General features: G+C 37.8%; 1 long non-coding RNA gene across 2 annotated transcripts in view; it reads left to right on the forward strand.

The window, feature by feature from the left end:
• Positions 1–329: 329 nt before the first annotated feature.
• Positions 330–19,270, forward strand: part of LOC104006967 (uncharacterized) — a 195,375-nt gene continuing 176,434 nt past the window's right edge. For both annotated transcript variants that reach the window (XR_001718698.3, XR_680977.5), the window contains exon 1: positions 330–689. This is a non-coding gene — a long non-coding RNA (uncharacterized LOC104006967). The remainder of the gene's footprint in view (positions 690–19,270) is intronic.

A 19,270-nucleotide genomic window follows, 5' to 3' on the forward strand; every position in this document is an offset into this window, starting at 1 on the left:
GGTAGCAATGACGGAAATACTTAAAATCATTCTCCTTTGTGCAAATCTCCCGGCCCAAAACCCCTGAACCTCCCCCTACCCAAAATAAAACCAAATAAATGTCCTCACCTATACCCAATTTCAATATGGCTGTGTAGGAATTTTATATGGGAGAGAAGTAGGGCATTGGACTGGAACAGTAAGTTGGAACCATATCATGAAGGGTCTGAAATGCAAGAATAAATATTCAGACTCCTAGAGAACTTTGAAGACTAAACTGAATGGAAATTTGCAGTAATATCCCCTAGGGAACTCATAATACATTTCCGATTATGGGAGTGCAGAAATAAGAAGTTTAGTATCAACTCTGGCTCTCCTTCCCTGCTAGGGCTAAATGTTAATATTATCCAAGGATGTTTCCAAGTGAATCTCTGCCAGTTCTCTCTTTCCAAGTCACATCTCAGAGTCTCTTCACTTGAATCAAGCTACTCCCAGCTTCTGCACACATCTGGTCCAACACTACTTTGGGATATGTTTTGCTAAGGTTGCTGTTCTGCCTGGAAGGCCCTCATTCCTCAGCTGCATGACCCGAGGTTTCCTTCCTCTAAGACCTTGCTAGCGGCTCCTAGATGCCTTCCAAACCAAATTCTCTTCTATGAGATCAGCTCTCAGCTTTGTATTCCCTGGCACTTATGGAGTATGTTATGGAGGTATGTTATTTTGGCCTTGCTTATGCTGTCTATTTGTTGTCTGTGTGTTACTCTTGTCTTCCTTGGACAGTCAAAGACCTTGTCTCCAGTTTTTTCGTATTCTTCAGTGTAATTAGTGTAATGCTTTGAAGATAAGAAAAGAATATAAAGAAATGCCCTTAAACTTAGCTTTGTTTCACAGCATTAGGCTATGTTATATTTGGTTGAGGATAACAATAATAGCTAACAATACTGTGTCGAATTGAACTATCATTTACAATTTTTTGGATCTGATTACAAAATAAGATTTTAAAAAAGTTCTGCATCTAAAATGTCATTGTGGTTTGGCAAAAATCTTTTTGTTGTTGTTATTATGAATCTTATCTTAACAATCCTATCTTGGAAAATCTAATGGAAACTTCACTGAGTCTTATCAGGGACATTTATAACTCCTTACAATTTATTTTCTATCTTTAGTTTAAGACAAACAAAAAAGTTATGCATTTTTTTTTATCTGTAGCCTCTTTAGAAAGAAGAAAGTTGCAAAGCCTAGGTGTTTTAGTAATCAGTTTTCCTGATACCCCGTTTAATTAATGTTTGCCTTCTGTAAAATTTTAAAGCCTAATATCCCTAGAAGGCCCCTTCACAGTGCAACTTGTACCCTAATAAAACTCCAATCATCCTACAAATGAAAATTTAAAGTGGTACTAGAGTTGATCTCCATGCTCTCAGTCTCTCCTCTTTCCAGGATAGTCCTTCTTTTCCTTCCTTTTAGCACATTTATTAATAAGTTCATGAAAGGGTTTCAAAAAAATTTTTAAGTATAATGAAGGAGAGATCTCCACTTAGTGTTAGCTTGGTTAGGTAAGTGGCTAGAAAGATGTTAATACTTGATTATCTGTATTTAAGGACATTTGCACTTTTAAACCTGAGAGAGTATTTTTATTATAAATATGTTTACAATTATTTTTTATTTTACTTTTATAAAACTATAAAATTCTAGAGTCAGAAAGGGGCCTCCTACATAATCTACATAATCTCCTACATAATCATTTTAAAGAATAAAGAGAAACTAATAGACTCATCTAGAGAGATTCAGCCAGTTAGCTTCAGAGCTAAAAGTGGCATTTTCTTTATTAAAACACACAGAGACACACAAGCACACACACATACATGCTGACTAAACTTCTACCACAACCCAGGCCAGTATGAGCCCTAGGGTTACAATATTTTTATGATATGCCTGGCTCTGCAAACTTACAAGGAGTGGGGGAAGATTATATATATAAGATTGTATATATATATATATATATATATATATACACACACACACATCTATATAAACGATCAATTATACAGTATAAATTTTTATAATAAATCCATGTGAAAAGTGGTATGGGAATTGAGAAGGGATTTAAGGGAAGTCTTTAGAGAAACAGTTATCTCTAAAGGCTTAGTTCAACCGAGAATCTTCTAAACTGAGAGTAAGAAGACATCAGAAATTGAGGGCATCAAAAACAGAAGAAATAACATGAATGAAAGCTATGGAGGTATTAAAAGCTGCATAGCTCATTCAAGGAATGGTCACAAGTTTCATCTACTAATGGGTTGGAGAGGGACGTGAAGGAGAAGAAAGTGGCATAAAACGATGAGGAAAAGGTAAGTTAGAGCTGGCTTTTGGGTGACTTTGTTCACTATGCAGCCGCTTTCAAATTTTGTACTTTACAGACATTGAAATTTTTTAAATAACATGATCAGCGTATCAAAAAGGTGAATTGTGAACATATGGAGCATGGATTAGAGGGAATATGTTATAGAAATAGTTCATGTGAGAAATGAGCAGAATCTCAACTACGACAGTGTCAGAAGAACTAGAGGACAAGTGATAGGTTCAAACCTTTCAGATGCAAGGTCAATAAGTGTCAATGACTGAATAGATTTAGAAGGTGAGAGAAAACCTGAAATTAGCTTCACATTGGATCAACAGGTACCATAAAAAAGATATGAAACTTGCAGGAACTCATTTCAATATTTTGTACATTAGGCCACATTGACAATGGTTACTTCACTAATTTTTTAAAAACTTAGCTAAAGGTTGTCTTCTTTGATATAGGTTTTGTCTAATACAAGTTTTCTTAAGGATAATATTTACACTCCTTTTATATTTTAGTAGTAAAAATTAAATTGAAATTTCAATGTTTAACAATAAATACGAACAAACAGGAATTTTCAATGTATTACGTAATTAGTTTTTGAAGGATCAGATTTCAAAAGAGACTAAGAATTATAAATCTGTAGGTTTATGAATGTTTGAACTTCAGAGGGACATTTTGAGAAACTTGATGTCTTCTTTATTCATATATTTGCATACATACATAAAAATGAGTTATATATATTCATACATGTGTATATAATTTATTTATATGTATGTTATTTAGGACTTATAAGACTTGGAATGTGTCAAGAATTTTTCAAAATGGTTTCCAAATATTGGCTTATTTGTTCTGTATAATAATAAGATAGTATTATTATTACCCTCAGTTTATAATTATGGAAATTGAGGTGCAGTTTCGGAAGCTTAACCAAAGTGACATAGCTAGTAAGTGTCAGAGTCTGACTTTGAATCCTAATGGCCTGGCTCTAGAGTCCTTGATGAGTTGTTGTTTTTTTTAACGTAAGAAACTATCATTTGCCATTGCTCTTGTGTATGAATATTTAGGTACAGAGCTAATCAACCTTTAATAGTTTGGTTGTTTAAAAACTCTATGTATAAAAGGGAAACTAACATAAAGGTTAGACAAAACTTTGAACAAGAATGTGTTGGATCAATACATTATTCAGTAAATTGGTAAGAGAAACATAGTTTGATAATTGAATCTGTAATACAGTTATGGGTCTTTGATGACTCAATACTTCATAGACTGACAAAAGAATATTTATCTACATGTGCAATTTTTAAATTTCATTTCTATAAAAAAGAATGAGAGCAGGCACAGAACTTATAGATATTATTTAGCATTTGGAAATTAAAGTTTGCCACATACATAAAAATAGTTAGGTTTGATAAAGACAAGTTAGTAACATTTTGATATTAAAAATAATTTATTTAGAAATAAAATCTGCAATTGTTAAAGTATCTTTTTCCCCCCAGGAAATAATCCACTTAGACTTTGAGGAGTTAATGGCAGGAGGAAGGTAAAGGGAGTACATCTCTAGTGGGTTGTGTTAGGAAATAAAAAGGGCTGTAATAATAACTATACTCTTTCCTTTCAGCTATTATGGCCTCTTGAAAGTTGCCATCTACACTTGGGGTTCTTACATAGTCTTATTTTATTCAGGCTGCTTTTCCTGACTGTTCTAAACAATCCTGCTGCTTGAAAGCCTCTCTCTCATTAGACTCTAATGGGAGCATCTCAGGAAATACATGAAACTCATACTAAAAGGGCATTAAACAGATGAATGAACACAGTGCTTATGTCTTTAACCTAGGTCATTTAGAATCAGATTCTGGGCTGTTCGCATTATACTATGGCTCATTCATGGATGACTCATATTAAAGAACTGTCATGATTCTCGTTTCTGCTACCCCGTATTGATTAAGTTTCAGAGGTTCATCTGAGAAAAATGAATCAGGGCATGAGAGGACAAAGGTATTCATTCCAGGTATAGATCTAGCTGGGGAAGGTATTTTAGTGAACTTGGAAAAATGCTTGAATGCATTGCAATATATTCCATTACAGGGGGGATGAAGACTGTATCTGGTCAGGTTGGTCAGGTATTTACATAAAATTTTCCTTCCTCTAAAATTTTATCCCCTCCCCTGCAAATAACACAAACACATTCACTGACTGTGTTCTATTTATTGCATTGCAAAGATCTGGGATAATACATATACATTCTTCTCAATTTTTATGAAGAAAAAAATCTTGAGCTGCTTCTTAGTATGGGGTAAGAGTCCCGCCACCTATATTCTAACCTTCAATTCAACACTAATTAGCCCAATAATCTTTTTTTTTTTTTTGGAGACAAAGTCTTGTTCTGTCACCCAGGCTGGAGTGTAATGGCATGATCTCGGCTCACTGCAGCTTCCGGCTCCCGGGTTCAAGCGATTCTCCTGCCCCAGCCTCCCAAGTAGCTGGGATTACAGGTGCACGCCACCACACCCGGCTAATTTTTGTATTTTTAGTAGAGACGGGGTTTTACCATGTTGGTCAGGTTGGTCTTGAACTCCTGACCTTGTGATCTGCCCACCTCGGCCTCCCAAAGTGCTGGGATTACAGGCGTGAGCCAACGCGCCCGGCCTTACTTAGCCAGATAATCTTGATGAAAATTCCCTACTCTCCTGTTTCTTATCTACAAAAAGATATAATACTATGTCTCCTGCTCCCCAAGATGATTATAATCATTAAAGGATATAGTCAACACATATTCCAAGAACGTCTTGGTTTTTCTGAATTGCTCTGTCCTCTTGATTCTGCTAACTGATGAAGAAAAACCTGAAAGTGAGAAATGGAAAGAGAAAATGAAATTTGTGTTTGTGGGCTATGTGGTGCCTGTTTTTTACATTTAAAAGATAATGTATTAGTGATGTATTTAGCTTTTCACACTGATTTTTTTTTCTCATAATGAATTGGGCCAGCTAATTCAAATTGTGAAACTTATCCATCATAATAGATCAAGTTTGTTCCTAGAATATTGAACTGGGGTTATCTTTCATTGACTCTGCAGGAAACATTATGACATAGTTTCTAGAGGTATAAAACAAGTGAAAGATAACAATGGCAACAGTAACAGATGCTAGAATAATACCATTTATGAAAGGGCTTTCGCAACCTTTACCTTGCTGAATCCACACAACTATCCTGGGAGGTAGGGGTCATTATTATTTCCATTCCATAAACAGGGAAACGGGCCAAGACAGATAAACTTCCTCAGCATCACACAGCGAGGAAGGGACAGCTGTGACTTTGACCTAGGTCATTTGGAATCATATACTGGGCTCTTCCCACTATACTACATTTCATTCTGCCCAAAACAATTCTTTTTAGTTAAAACAAAAGAGATGTCATCAATTTTTTTTTTCCTGTTGGTTCCCAGGCCCAGAACTGAAGCTGTTAACAATGAGATAGGCATCTCAGGGAGGATAAAACTTGTAGGTAATAACAGAATGGATAACATTTCCAGAGCACTTATTTCATACCAGATATTGGTATAAGGACTTTGCACATTTTAATTATTTTAATGCTTATACAAAACTTGGACCCCAATATATTATATTCCTCTTCCCATCCCATAGGCATGCAAATTAAATAATTCACTTATTCCTCTGCAATGAGTTAGTTGAACATCTGAATTTGAACCTAGGGAGCCTGGCTTCAGAGCTCCTAGCATAATCACTTGCACTTAGCCTCTCCCACAAGCCTGCATCAGTTACATTCTGGGGGCATCCTGGCCTTACAGTACAGGGAAAAGGCCAGACCAGCAGACAGAGTAGGCACAAGGAGACTAGGGAGAAAGAAATTGTCCATTGACCAATGTTGAAAGGCGAGAGGGGAAAAGAGAGGTTTAGCAAGGCAGAATAGGTTAATCTTTTCATGATAAACTGTTGGCATCAGGTAGGAAGCTTTGCTGCTTGGCTAGGCACAGGACATGATTCTATTTCCTAAAAACTCTGGGCAGAACCAGGTAGTACACAATCCCAGAGATACAAAGGAGTCAAGTGGTGGGTCTCACTTGACTAGACCACGGTGGAGTAAGCCAGGGACCTGATTGTTGGAAGGGAAATGAAAGGTCGTATCTTACAAGCAAACAAACAAAAACAAAACAGTGCAAGAGCCTATGTACTGGCCCTAGGGCACCAAATCATAATAGGATGATCAGCATGCAGCACAGGTTTGTACCTCAGAACCCCTGAGTGAGACAGAGGCTGCCACAATCAAGGAGATTGGTCTCTAAGAATAGTGTGTGCTCTATCTCAATACAATAAATCCAGATAAAAAGATAAAGATAGCTACTCTTTGAACTTTTGGTTCCCAGTTTGCAATAGTACCCTTCCCATTTAATTTGTAAAGAATAAAATGAGTCATCATCAATATTATTGAAAGAAAGGGCTTCTTAAATTAGTAGGGATTAATTTACTAGGAATAAAGTTGAATTTATTCAAAGGCAAGGATCAGCAAGGACGTGGTGGGAGAAATAGCTACAGCTATTAGATTAAGTGTCTAAGACTCTTTCTGATGTTACCTCCCCTAGGACATTTTGCTGAATCCCCCATGGCTGATTTTATGAACTCTGACTGCAATAACTTTGCATTCTAGGCACACTTACTGCTTTGCACCATAATTAGTTTTTGCTCTTCTTATCCATTTTAGGACTTTGGTTGACGATTGAGTTATTCACAATTAGTTTGTGTCACATAATCATCAGTGGTCTACAAAGACCCCACACACATTTTATCTATCTATCTATCTATCTATCTATCTATCTATCTATCTATCTATCTAATTCATTTTTTCAACAGTCTGTACTCCCACGTCCCTCCACATCATAGGCTGTCATTTTAATGTGTTTCCATGTATCCTTTAATTTGTTTGCTAAATGGGCATCATTGCTTTGTGTGAATGTATTTTAATTTATATGTATGGTATTGTTATAGATTATTTTGTTTCTTCCTTTTAAGCTTGCTCAGCGCTATGTGTTTTAAAGGTATATCTGTGTTATTTTGTTACATCTAGTTCTTTGCTTCTAACTGTGGCAAAGCATCCCACAGTGTGCTTCCACACTGAGACCTATATTGCCTGCAACTTATTGCTGACTTCAAAAGGGCTGAGCTGAACATCTTGGTGTATGGACCCTGGAGAGCTTAGTGAGAATTCCTCTTACATAAATACCAGAAGACAGATTGCTCATTCATTGCAATTTGATTACATATTTCCTATCTGCTCTCCAGAACGATGTGCTTTTCAATTCATGTGTTTGTCTAGACTATACATTTCTTGAAGGCAGGCAAAATTGTCTTATTTCTTATAATATTATGTCTGCATTGTGGAGAAAGTGGTTACTGCATATTTATTGAATACACAAATGGGACCAGATAGTCTAGTTTTTTAAATTTCTAAAGGCAACTAGCATGGTGGTTTATAAATGAAATCCATATTGCACAGTTTGCCTACAAGGAGAGTCCTCTTTCAGTTTACCAGTGAGGGAAAAGGAAACACACACACACACACACACACACACACACTATTTAAAAGCTGCCAGAGCTTAGGGACTCTGTCCTGTCTTTGAACTGCTGTTTCCACACAGGGGTGGAAGTGCTTTCTATTATTCTAGTAAAAAGGACATGCTCTGTGGGGCTTCCCATAATTGTTCCAAGAGCCAAAAAACTGGATTTCCAATACCACTTCTCCCAGAAATCAACAATGTTTCCTCTCTCACTCTACCTTCCGGTTAAAAAAAAAAAAAAAAAAAAAAAGTTCCTGTTTGTGATGAACAGGGGTCAGATTTCTCCGTGGGAATGATCGTAAAGAATTAACATCCTTCTCCAGACAATGTCACAGTGTCACGGAGCACGTTTTACCTTCCCCGTAGGGCCCCCACGTGGAATGGGAACAGCCTGGGATATCCATCAGGGGATGACAGACTTATGGCACCATCACAGGTCAATGCCAGACCAATTAGAAGATGAACATTGGGGTCTATTTAAAATAAAATGATACAGGTTCCTGATATGAAATCAAGGCTGCAGGTGTTAGTAAGTAGCATGATTGCTTAAAACAGTACTTAAGTATTACAAAGCATTAGTCTATGATCTAAAACAATCTAGTTAATAAATATATGTATTTTTTCAATTATCCATGCCTAGGAAAAACTAGACAAGAATCAAAATCATAAAATCAATCATTCAGTGTGATGTCTATTTTTTAAATTTCCTACCATGTTTTCATCTTATATAATATTGAAAATTTAACTTTTTATTTAGTGTACAAAATATTTTACCTGAAGCAGAAAGAGAAAATGTTTAATAATAAAGTGGCAGTATAAAATGTAGCATCAATAACTGACCATTTTCATTTCATACTATGAGCTTGAGAGCACCTCGGAAATGAAAAACCTATATTCCAGAAGTGGCCTTCGTCAAAAGGCAAAGTGGTCTTAGACTTTGTGCCTCTGCACAGGCCTTCTGCATCTGTAAAGAAAGGAGGATGTACTGGACAATATAAACTGCATTCTTTTGGATTTGATAAAGTCCTGGAAATTTCACTAAATCTTACTTGTTTCCTATCAGAGGGATTGGGTCAAAACAAACATCTGACCAAGAATTTTGCATTAGTTCCAAAATTACAGTGATTTCCAGGAAAGCTCAGTGAAGGATAAGGAGTTTTAGTTTTCTCAACCTCAGCAGGTTATATTTTCCAAGAAAAGTATTATAACACATAGCAAAAATAAAAATAAATGTGGAGAATCCTCTGCAATGATGGGCACAATTAAATTACAAACAAAGGACAGCTTTCCCAAAATGTATGGTCATATTCTTTACAAACATCCCTTAATGAGAACTGGCTGACCACCTGATCAAAATGACCTTTAACAAGAAATACCTCAAAGATGTCAACTGACACATCATTAATCTCTGAAGTTATGATTAGTCATCACATATTATTTGGTAGTGGTATTAGAGGGAAGTGCATCAATATTAATAACAATGGCTAATGCTTACTGAGTGGTCACTGCAGTGTACGCAAAATTCTAGGTTGTTTGTATATATATTGATTCATTTAATCCTCACAAAAACTATGAAATGGCTGGTAATATATTTATTTTATAGATGAAGAATATGAGGCATAGTAAAGATAAGGAATATGTTCAGAGTTTACAACTAATAGGGAATGGAGCTGGAAGTCAACTCAGTCCTCTAGCTTCAGAGTCCATGCTCTTCTTCATAATGGCATAATAAATATATCTCAAAAAGGGCTTTAAATTTTGAAGAATTCCCCTTCCTTCTTTCTTCCCCATCTTCCTATCCCCAAACTCTACCCTTTCTTTCAGCAAGTGTAATTTAAACACCAGCAAGTGCTAGATAATTCTACATATTGAGAATTCTAAGGTAAATCAAATAAGATCCCTAATCATCAAAGTGTTCACTACTCAGTAGGATAAATAGATTCAACTGCAAGTTAAGATGATACACTATAATAATAACTACAATGGAAAAGCCCAGTTGGCCCAAGAAGCCTGGGAAAGAGATTCCAGAGACAATACTTAACCTGGCTTTGAAGAATGATTACCAGGTGTAGATTGAAGGGATAAGTCATTGTCAGTAGGAGAGGCAGTGTGTGTAGAGTCCTAGAAGTTCACATTTAAAGGCACTTCTCTGGAGTAGCAAATACTTTAATGTGACTTCAGTGCACAAACCTGAAAACTGAGAATATATAAGTGACAGCTATGCACTCTGTAGATGTGTGGTTTCTCCTTGGTCACATAACAATCATCACCTTGCAATATTTTTAAATTGTGTGTTCCTTTACAATTTAGATGATAAATATGCTGTGAAGAAATCAATTCTGCTCAATATTCAAATCCATTGTTTGCCAACACTCACATTCACCTTTGTGGTTCTCATGATAACTCGTGAATATTACCATTACTGTCATTTTACAGCGCAGCACCTGGAGGCTCAAAGAGATAAAATGGCTTGGCGAAATTGACATTAACACCAAATAGTGGCGTCAGTGTTTTAACTCCTGATTCAGTTCTGTTGCCCAACACCAAAATCTGTGGCTGGATCATTGCTTTTAACCATATGTTACCAAAACACTAAGGTAGGCAGAGCAGAAAAACAACAGGATTGTGTCTCTAATGCATCAATAAGTCATTGTACCAGATTTATATGATTTGCAGATTTCTTGATATTTAACAAGAATAAATTTGTTTAAAAATAAATAAATAAAATACAAAGTATCCGATCAATTAAAAGTGAGATATCACTTCATTTGATGTCTTGCTTTAATTTTCTGCAGTAATAGCACTTTTTATTCTGACAGTTCTCTGCCAAAATATTTTTATTAGCTAGCTATATATTTTTAAACACCTTTCTTTATTTTTATTTTTATTTTTGAGACAGGGTCTCACTTTGTTGTCCAGGCTGGAGTGTGGTGGTAGAATCATTGCTCACTGCAGTCTTGACCTCCTGGGCTCCAGTTATCTTTCCACCTCAGCATCCAAGTAGCTGAGACCACAGGAGCATGTCAACATGCTTGGCTAAGTTTTATTTTTTTTTTGGTAGAGACAAGACAGGGTCTCACTATGTTGGACAGACTGGTCTCAAACTCTTGGGCTCAAGTGATCCTCCTGCCTCGGCTTCCCAAAATTCTGGGATTACAGGTGTGAGCTGCTGCGCCTGGCCAAAAAATCTTTCTTTAGAAAAAATAAAAGGCAATGCAAGGGGAATGTCAGTTGGGAGATGTTTTAGTCAGCTTGGGCTGCCGTAACAAAATACCGCAGACTGAGTAGTTTAAACAGTAGAGATTTATTTCCCAGTTCTGAGGTCTGGAAAGTCCAAGGTTAATACAGTAGGGTAGGTTTCATTCTGAGGCTTTTTCTCTTAGCTTTTAGGCAACTGCCATCTTGTAGGGTGCTCACATAACCTCTTCTTTGTACATAGATGGGAAGAGAGTGAGAGAGGTTCACTCTCTCTTTATAGGGCACTAATCCCATTATGAGGGGCCCATCCTCATAACCCCATTAAAATCTAATTACCTCCCAAGAGCTGCAGTCTTCAAATACCTCCACATCAGGGGTTAAGGCTTTAACAAGAATTTTGAGAGGACATTTTTCAGTCCATAATAAGAGACAATTTTTCTTGAGTCTTTTGCATTTTTGCATGTTTTTATAAGCAGTGGCACTGACAGCTTTTTTTCCAGACTATCCTTTCAAAGGTGTTGCTAAAGCAAACAGCTTTAGAAGACAGATAATGTCTGCCTTTGGAGAAAAGGGCAGTTTTGTTTTTTGTGCAGTTTAATAAAGATAATGTCTCTCTCTGAGACAAGATTAAGCAGATTTGCTTGCAGTCCATTATAAAGGACTGAGGTTTCCTAAACTTGAGATTTCTCTTCTGTAATACAATCCACTGCATGTGCATGTGTTACAGCCTTTGCTTTGTCACTCTCTGGGAATTAGGAGTAAAGAAATTAGTGAAATAAAATGCTGATATCTTGACTACTGCTACTGCTGTGAGCAATAAACTGTCTTTTCTCTCACTCAGGTCTCATTTCTTTCGCCAGCACATCTACATCTATGGCAACCTAATTTCTAGCTTGCAAGTAGGGTAAAATCTCAGACCTTTCACAGTTCTTGACAATATCTAAACCACAAAACAAACAAAAAATACAAAATAAACCAGAAAACTATGTGTGATCAGGCAATAAAACTTTACATATGAATTTATAAATAACCCCTAGGCTAAAATAAAGTATGGTATTGGCACTGCATTACATATTTTAATGTTCCTATTGTTATTATATCCAAGGCTTTCATTTAACATTACAGTCATAATATCTCAAAATAGTCCAGAGTCATGCCAATTTATTCAAGAAGGCCTCATTATAAGGAGGACAACTTCTCATCCATGGAAATAGCTTGAGTATCAAGAAAATGCTTCACAGATTTTTAACCCAAACTAATTCAATGAAGCAGTAGGTATTAATTGATTGAACAATTCCTTTATTGAATAAAGTCCATTTATCAGATACATCTAGACTGCTGACAGCTGTGGTGTGCTCCTCTGGCAACTGTGGACTACTGAAACATAAAGGACAGGGAAAGTCCCTGTGGGAAGGAACCTAACATCTCATCTGGAAGAGAGCAAGCAGTAAGCAAATAAATATGATTTCAGATACTATAAAGTGCTTTAAGGATAAAAAATAACAAAGGGATAGAGAGTAATAGGGGCTGATGGAGAACTTAACATATAGAGGAAGGCCTCTGAGAAAGTGATGTGTGAGCAGAGACCTGAGTGTCCCAGTTGAGTAATATTTGAGGGAAAGAGTCTTCCAGACAGACAAAACCCAGCCAGTCAGGGACAGGAATGAGCAAAATCTGCTCTTGAAAATGCAAAAACCTAATGTGAGAGAATCAAGTGAGCAAGTGGTAGGAGATAAAATTGGAGGAGAAGGCAAAGGCCCGTTCATCTGGGACTTTGTCAGCCACAGTAAGGCCTGTACATTACCCTAAGTGTTGTGGAAGCCATTCACATGTGCACGGGGGATGCTTGACCGGTGAATAGACTGTAGCATGGTGAACGTGGTAAGCACTTTAGAAGGCTATCGTACCAGTTTAGACATTACAAGAGATGATGGTGATGATGATTACAAGAGGTGATGGGGAGGTACTTAGAAATGGCCATCTTAGGGGTATATTTTGATGGTAGTTACTGCAATATTTGCTGATAGATTGGATGTGTAGTGTGAGGAAAAGGCTTTATTCAGGGATGATTTTCCAGGTTTTTGCCTGAGCAATGAAGTGGTGTCTTGGACTAAGCTAGGGAAGACGGGGAGGAGTTAGTTTTGTGGGGGAAATTATGAGTTCTTTTTTTGCCATATAAAGTTGGATTTCCTATAATAGATTGAAATGGGGATGTGAGTGAGCAGGTTCTGGAGTACAGAGGAAGTTTCCAGATAGTGCTCTGGTTACCTACTGCCACATAACACTCCCGCTCCAATGAAGCTTAGTGGCTTAAAACGACAGCAACATTTATTTTTCTTGCAAACCTATAATTTGAGTAGGGCTTAATGGGGACGTGTTTCTGCTTCATTTGGCATCAGCTGGGGCAACTTGAAGGCTGGAAGCTGGAATGATCTGCAGCCTGTCTTACTCACTTGTCTGGTGGTTGGGGATGGCCATCAGCCATCTGCTGGGGCTGGGCCAGCACTCCCACACATGGCCTGTCCATGTGGCTGCCTGGTTTCCTCATACATGGTTGTGTTCCAAGGGTGCACATCCCAAGAGAGACAGAACCAGGGTGAAGCTGTATTACCTTTCCCAATCTAGCCTCAGGAGTCCCACAGCGTCACTTTTGCTTCTTTCTACTTATTAGAAGTAAGTCAATTACTAAGCCTGGCCCCTATTCAAAGGGAGGGGAATCAGACTCCACCTTTGGTAAGAGGTGTGTCAAAACATTTATGGACTTGTTTTAAAACTATTACAGCTTAAAAAAACAGATTTGGAAATCACTGGCATATTGCTGACATTTATACCCATTAGAAGAGATGAAATTGCTTAGGGAGAGAGTAAAGCCAGAAGAGACAGAAGGCCAAGGACTATACCCTGGAAGATCACTGACATGTAGTTTCTCAGAGTTAGAGGAACCAGAAAAGAAGACTCAGAAGGGGAAGCCATTGAAAAAGGGAGAAAACCAGAACAATGTGGTGTCCTGAAAGCCAAGAGATGAAAGGTGCTTCACGAAGGAGAGACAGCGGTGTCTGATACTGTGGATGACTCAGACAGATTAAGCAAGGTGCAGACAATGAACTGGTGACTGGGTGTTGTGAGGTGGAGGTTGCTGGGACTTTGACAAGACAAGAGCAGTTTGGTTGTATAATGACAACACAAACCTGGTTGGGGGGATTTCAAGATATAACTGGGAGGTGAAAAAGCAAAGACCACTTTTCAGTCTTCTTCCGTATGTTCTGTGATGCACAAGGCCCCATGGAGTCATGATATAGAAGGGAAAGGGAGAGAACTTAGGGACAGTGTAAGTGTATGGTAAGTAATTTAGACAGAGTGATTATTTATGACTAGTTGAAAATAATCCCTAAGGACATATTAGCTGCACTTTTTCCCTTACTAAATTTTAAATGGCCGAACAATCTCATTTGAACACATAGGTATGACTATTCATTGATACTTAAGACTTTTAAGGTAGTTCTTATGTCCTGAATCTAACAGCAGGAAACTTTCAGCAAATGATTGAAAACAAAGCGAGATATTAACGACACAGCAAATTCCCCAAGAAGAGCAGAGACAAGAACCATTTGCATACAAGCACATTTTGTTATTAAATTTTGTTAAATCTCTTTTCATTTTAATCAGAGAAAAAACAAGGAGTTCAAAATGGGTCTTATGGACATATTTAATTGTGATTTTTAAACCTATTCTTTAAAACCACGTTTTTATATCAATCACATTTTCTAGGTAAGAATATTAATAATAGTTAGTGCTTAGATAGTGATAACTTTCTACTGATCCCTTACCTAACTTTACTATTTCCAATTACTCTTTAAAATACTTAATATTTAATCCCACCATAATGCTATGAGATAGGTTTTTCTTATAAACTAGGAAACTGAGGCTCAGAGGGATCAAATGTCTTGCTTAGCGTCAGCAAAGAGAAGCTGGGGGAGCCAGACTTCCTACTGAACAAGTTGGCTCAGTGTCTGGGCTCCTAATCACAGGGCATACTGCTCCTCAAAAACATGTTCTCTTACCAGAAATGGAAACCAACCTGCAGCTGCTTTACAGCAAGTGTTTCTTTCTGTTTTTTCATTTTCTTATTTTAGTGGACAAATAAAATTTTACTGATATATTTAAAAGGTGTTTTTAAACTCTCAGCCTTGTGGGTGATTTTTTTTTTTTTTTTTTTTAGTGTAGAAAAAAATGTACTGCAGTGCTCTAATTAAAAGAGGGCAATGCCAATTGCCCCTGAACTTTCAGAGCAGAGAGTTCTGTCTTGAAAGAAGCTTTGTTTAATAGACAAAGACTATGAAGAAAAAGTAGTGGCAAAGTTTCATCAGGTGTTAAGTTCTGAGCCAATAGCCATCTGCTAGTTCTCAGAAATGTTTAGGATGCCACCTTTCTTCAAGTTAAAATGAGAGGAAAGCCATTAATACGCGATATTAATCATTGCAACCCAGGCCAAAATTCTGTGGGATTAGGATGAGAATCCTAAATCCACAGTGTAGCCAGTATCATTGCCCACCAATCCAGTGACAGCCAGCTAGAAATAATATTGAATTCAATTCAATAAAAATATATTGCTGGCAGCAGTAGCTCATGCCTGTAATCCCAGCACTTTGGGAGGCCGAGGCAGGTGGATCACCTGAGGTCAGGAGTTTGAGACCAGCCTGGCCAACATGGTGAAATCCCATCTCTACTAAAAATATAAAAATTAGCCAGGTGTGGTGGCGTGCGCCTGTAATCCCAGCTACTCAGGAACCTGAGGTAGGAGAATCGCTTGAACCCAGGAGGTGGAGGTTGCAGTGAGCTGAGATCGCACCACTGCACTCCAGCCTGGGCAACAGAGCAAGACTCCATGTCAGATACACACAGACACACACACACACACACACGTGTATATGTGTTTGTGTATATATATGTGTGTGTGTGTGTATATATATGTATATGTATATATATATATATTTAGCAGCTACTATGTACTGGCATTATTTGTGGTCTTAGGGAACCCAGGAAGCTGACAGTCTCTTTTAGGTGGAAGAGAAACAAGAAAACGGGTAATTAAAGTATATGGTCAGTACAGTAATTATTGTTCAGGGGAGAGATGGGGATAATTTTAAGAGTAGCTGATAGTTCAAATAGGCTTTGAATGATAAATATTTGTGTTTTATAGCAACTAGGTGTGATAGGGGCATAACAGACATTCTAAGCAAAAGGAATACGTGAAAAAGTTTTAAAAGACAAGATACAAGAGACACATGCACGTTACCGTTTTTGTAAAAGTACATGTTTATCATAATATAGTCAAATAATATACGATTAAGGAACTAAAGAAATCCAAAATCTCTATGTGTAGAGACAATCACTTCCATGTTTCCATTAGGAGATGGCCATGAGAATGACACTTGTAGCCTCCCTTCTCACTTGCTCACTCTTTCCTATGAAATGGGAATTGTTTTATCTGATCATGAGCAGACAGAGCCTTAGATAGAGTTTATTTTATTAGGCAAGATGCATTCTGCTCTCTTCCTGCTTCCATGCTGTCATATGGAAGTTTATGTATGCTTATTAGCGTGTGTTCTAGAGACAAATCAGGAGACCCATCACATGCTGTCCCCACTCCTGGAGCCCAGTAAGCACAAAGAGTAAAATTTCCCCTTGTAGATGTGTGGGTAGCAGTCAGATGGCCAAATTAGACTATCTCTTGGATGGGTTGTCTTGAAGTGGGATTTTGCGGGAAGTATTGTGAACTACCTTTGGCTCTAGGACCAATTCAGTATCTACTTCAGACCTAATGGCATAAAAGCTTATGGACACTTTGATTTCTACCTGCTTTCTTTATATACATTCTTTTGTTTATTTGGTTTTGTTTGTTTGAGGCAGGGTTTTGCCCTGTTGCCCAGGCTGGAGCGCAGTGATGTGATCACAGCACGCTGTAGCCTCGACCTCCTAGGCTGAAGCAGTCCTCTTACTTCAGCCTCTCAAGTACTGGGGACTACAGGCGCATACCACCATGCCCAGCTAAATTTTTTATTTTTATTTTTTGCAGAGAAAAGGTCCTCCCTGTGTTTCCCAGGCTGGTGTCAAACCCCTGGCCTCAAGTGATTCTCCTGCCTTAGCCTCCCAGTGCACTGGGATTACAAGCATGAGCTATGGCATCCGGCCTGAAGAACCATTTTTTAATCCTGTGTTTTATATTCAATCCTCAATTCAAAAACAACTGTTGGCCTAGCGCAGTGGCTCACACCTGTAATTCCAACACTTTGGGAGGCCTAGGCAAGTGGATCACTTGAGGTCAGGAGTTCAAAACCAGCCTGGCCAATATGGCAAAACCCTGTCTCTACTAAAAAATACAAAAATTACCTGGGCATGGTGGCACGCACCTGTAATCCCAGCTACTGGGTGGCTGAGGCAGGAAACCTGGGAGGCAGAGGCTGTGATGGGTTGAGATCGTGCCACTGCACTCTAGCCTGGGTGACAGAGTGAGACCTTGTCTTAAAAAAAGAAAAAAAAAAAAAAAGCAACTCTTCTTAGTTATACTTCTAAAATATCTCTCATCTATCCACTTATCTCTGCCCATCTTCATCACCTGCACCATGGTTCCAGACATCTTCTTATCTTCCTGGACACTTATAAAGTCCTTCTCATTGGTTTCCTGATTCTACTTGTATCACTCTTTAATGCTACTATCACATAGCAGATGGATTAATAATTTAAAAATAAAAAACAGGCCAAGAACAGAGGCTCATGCCTGTAATTCCAACACTTTGGGAGGCTTGCTTGAGCCCAAGGAATTTTGTACAAACTTCATTTGTACAAAAAATACAAAAATATTAGCCAGGCATAGTGGCACATGCCTGTAGTCCCAGCTACTTGGGCAGCTGAGGTGGAAAAATTGGTTGAGCCTGGGAGGTCCAGGCTGCAGTGAGCCGTGATGGCACTACTGCACTCTGGCCTGGGTGACAGAGCGAGACTCTGTCTCAAAAATAAATAGATACATAAACAGATTATGTTGTTCTCCTGTTTAACATCTTACAAAACCTTTTCATTGTATTTACAATAAAATCCAAGAAACAACAGCCATACCTTACAAGGCTCTTCTTGGTTCTCTATCCTCACTTTGTACAATTGCCTTATATTCTTTCTCTGCTTCTCTACTTTACACTAGTCTTTTTCCATTTTTGTTCTGGAAACAAGTCAAGATTCTTCCAATTCAAGATTCTTCCAATTCATTTTTGTTCTGGAAACAAGATTCTTCCAATTCAAGGCCTCTGCACATGTTGTCCACTCTGCCTAGATAGCCTTCCTCTTCTGTTTGTATGGTTCTCCTTATATCTTAATAGGATATAAGGATATCTTAATAATAATATGAACTCTCAGAGAGGCTTTGCTCAAACCAACCTAGGTAAAGTAGCCTTCTTTCCCAAACACAATTATTACCTGTCACATCACCTTTCTACATTTCTCTTCTAGAACTTATTACCAGGAATTATTTTGTAAGTTTACTTGTTCATTGTCTTTTCCATTATAGCATATTTATTGTTCATCACATTACTCCTAGTATCTATGACACTGCTTGGCATATAGTGTATGTAAAATAAGTATTTGTTGAAATATTGAATAATTGAAGTTGTGTTTAGAGTCTTGGATGTTTGAAATATGGATCTCAGAGATGGAAAGCAAGTAGGTGATGGGAAGGCCCAAAATGTGGTCATAAATGTGAAGAACTGAAGGTTAAGGTACCGTGGTATAAAAAGGCTGGATGTTTATCCATAAGGACCATCGCCCCAACTGATGATGGGCCCTGGGTTGGGGAAAGTGTCCAATCTGTGTGCTTCTGCTTTTGCCTTTCTTTCTTCAAGTTTCTGGAAAGGCCTTCCCTGGAATGAGATTCCTATTGGTACAACAGACTCGAGGTACAGTTTGACTTCCCTAAATTCTGTCATAATTTCCACTTAATAACTTCATGGATTTTGAGTTCTCATAAACCCAGTGGTGTACTGACGTAGCATTTGCCAACTTCCACTTTGTAAATATTCCCATCATGGCAGATTTCAAGCTACCCACATGACATCATCAGAGACACAAAATTCCTGAAAATTTAACTGGCTCTTGTGAATTTGTATGAGCTTATTCCCACATACCACTGTGAA

The sequence above is a fragment of the Pan troglodytes genome, chromosome 5 (assembly GCF_028858775.2).
Source record: "Pan troglodytes isolate AG18354 chromosome 5, NHGRI_mPanTro3-v2.0_pri, whole genome shotgun sequence".
Lineage (NCBI taxonomy): Eukaryota > Metazoa > Chordata > Mammalia > Primates > Hominidae > Pan > Pan troglodytes.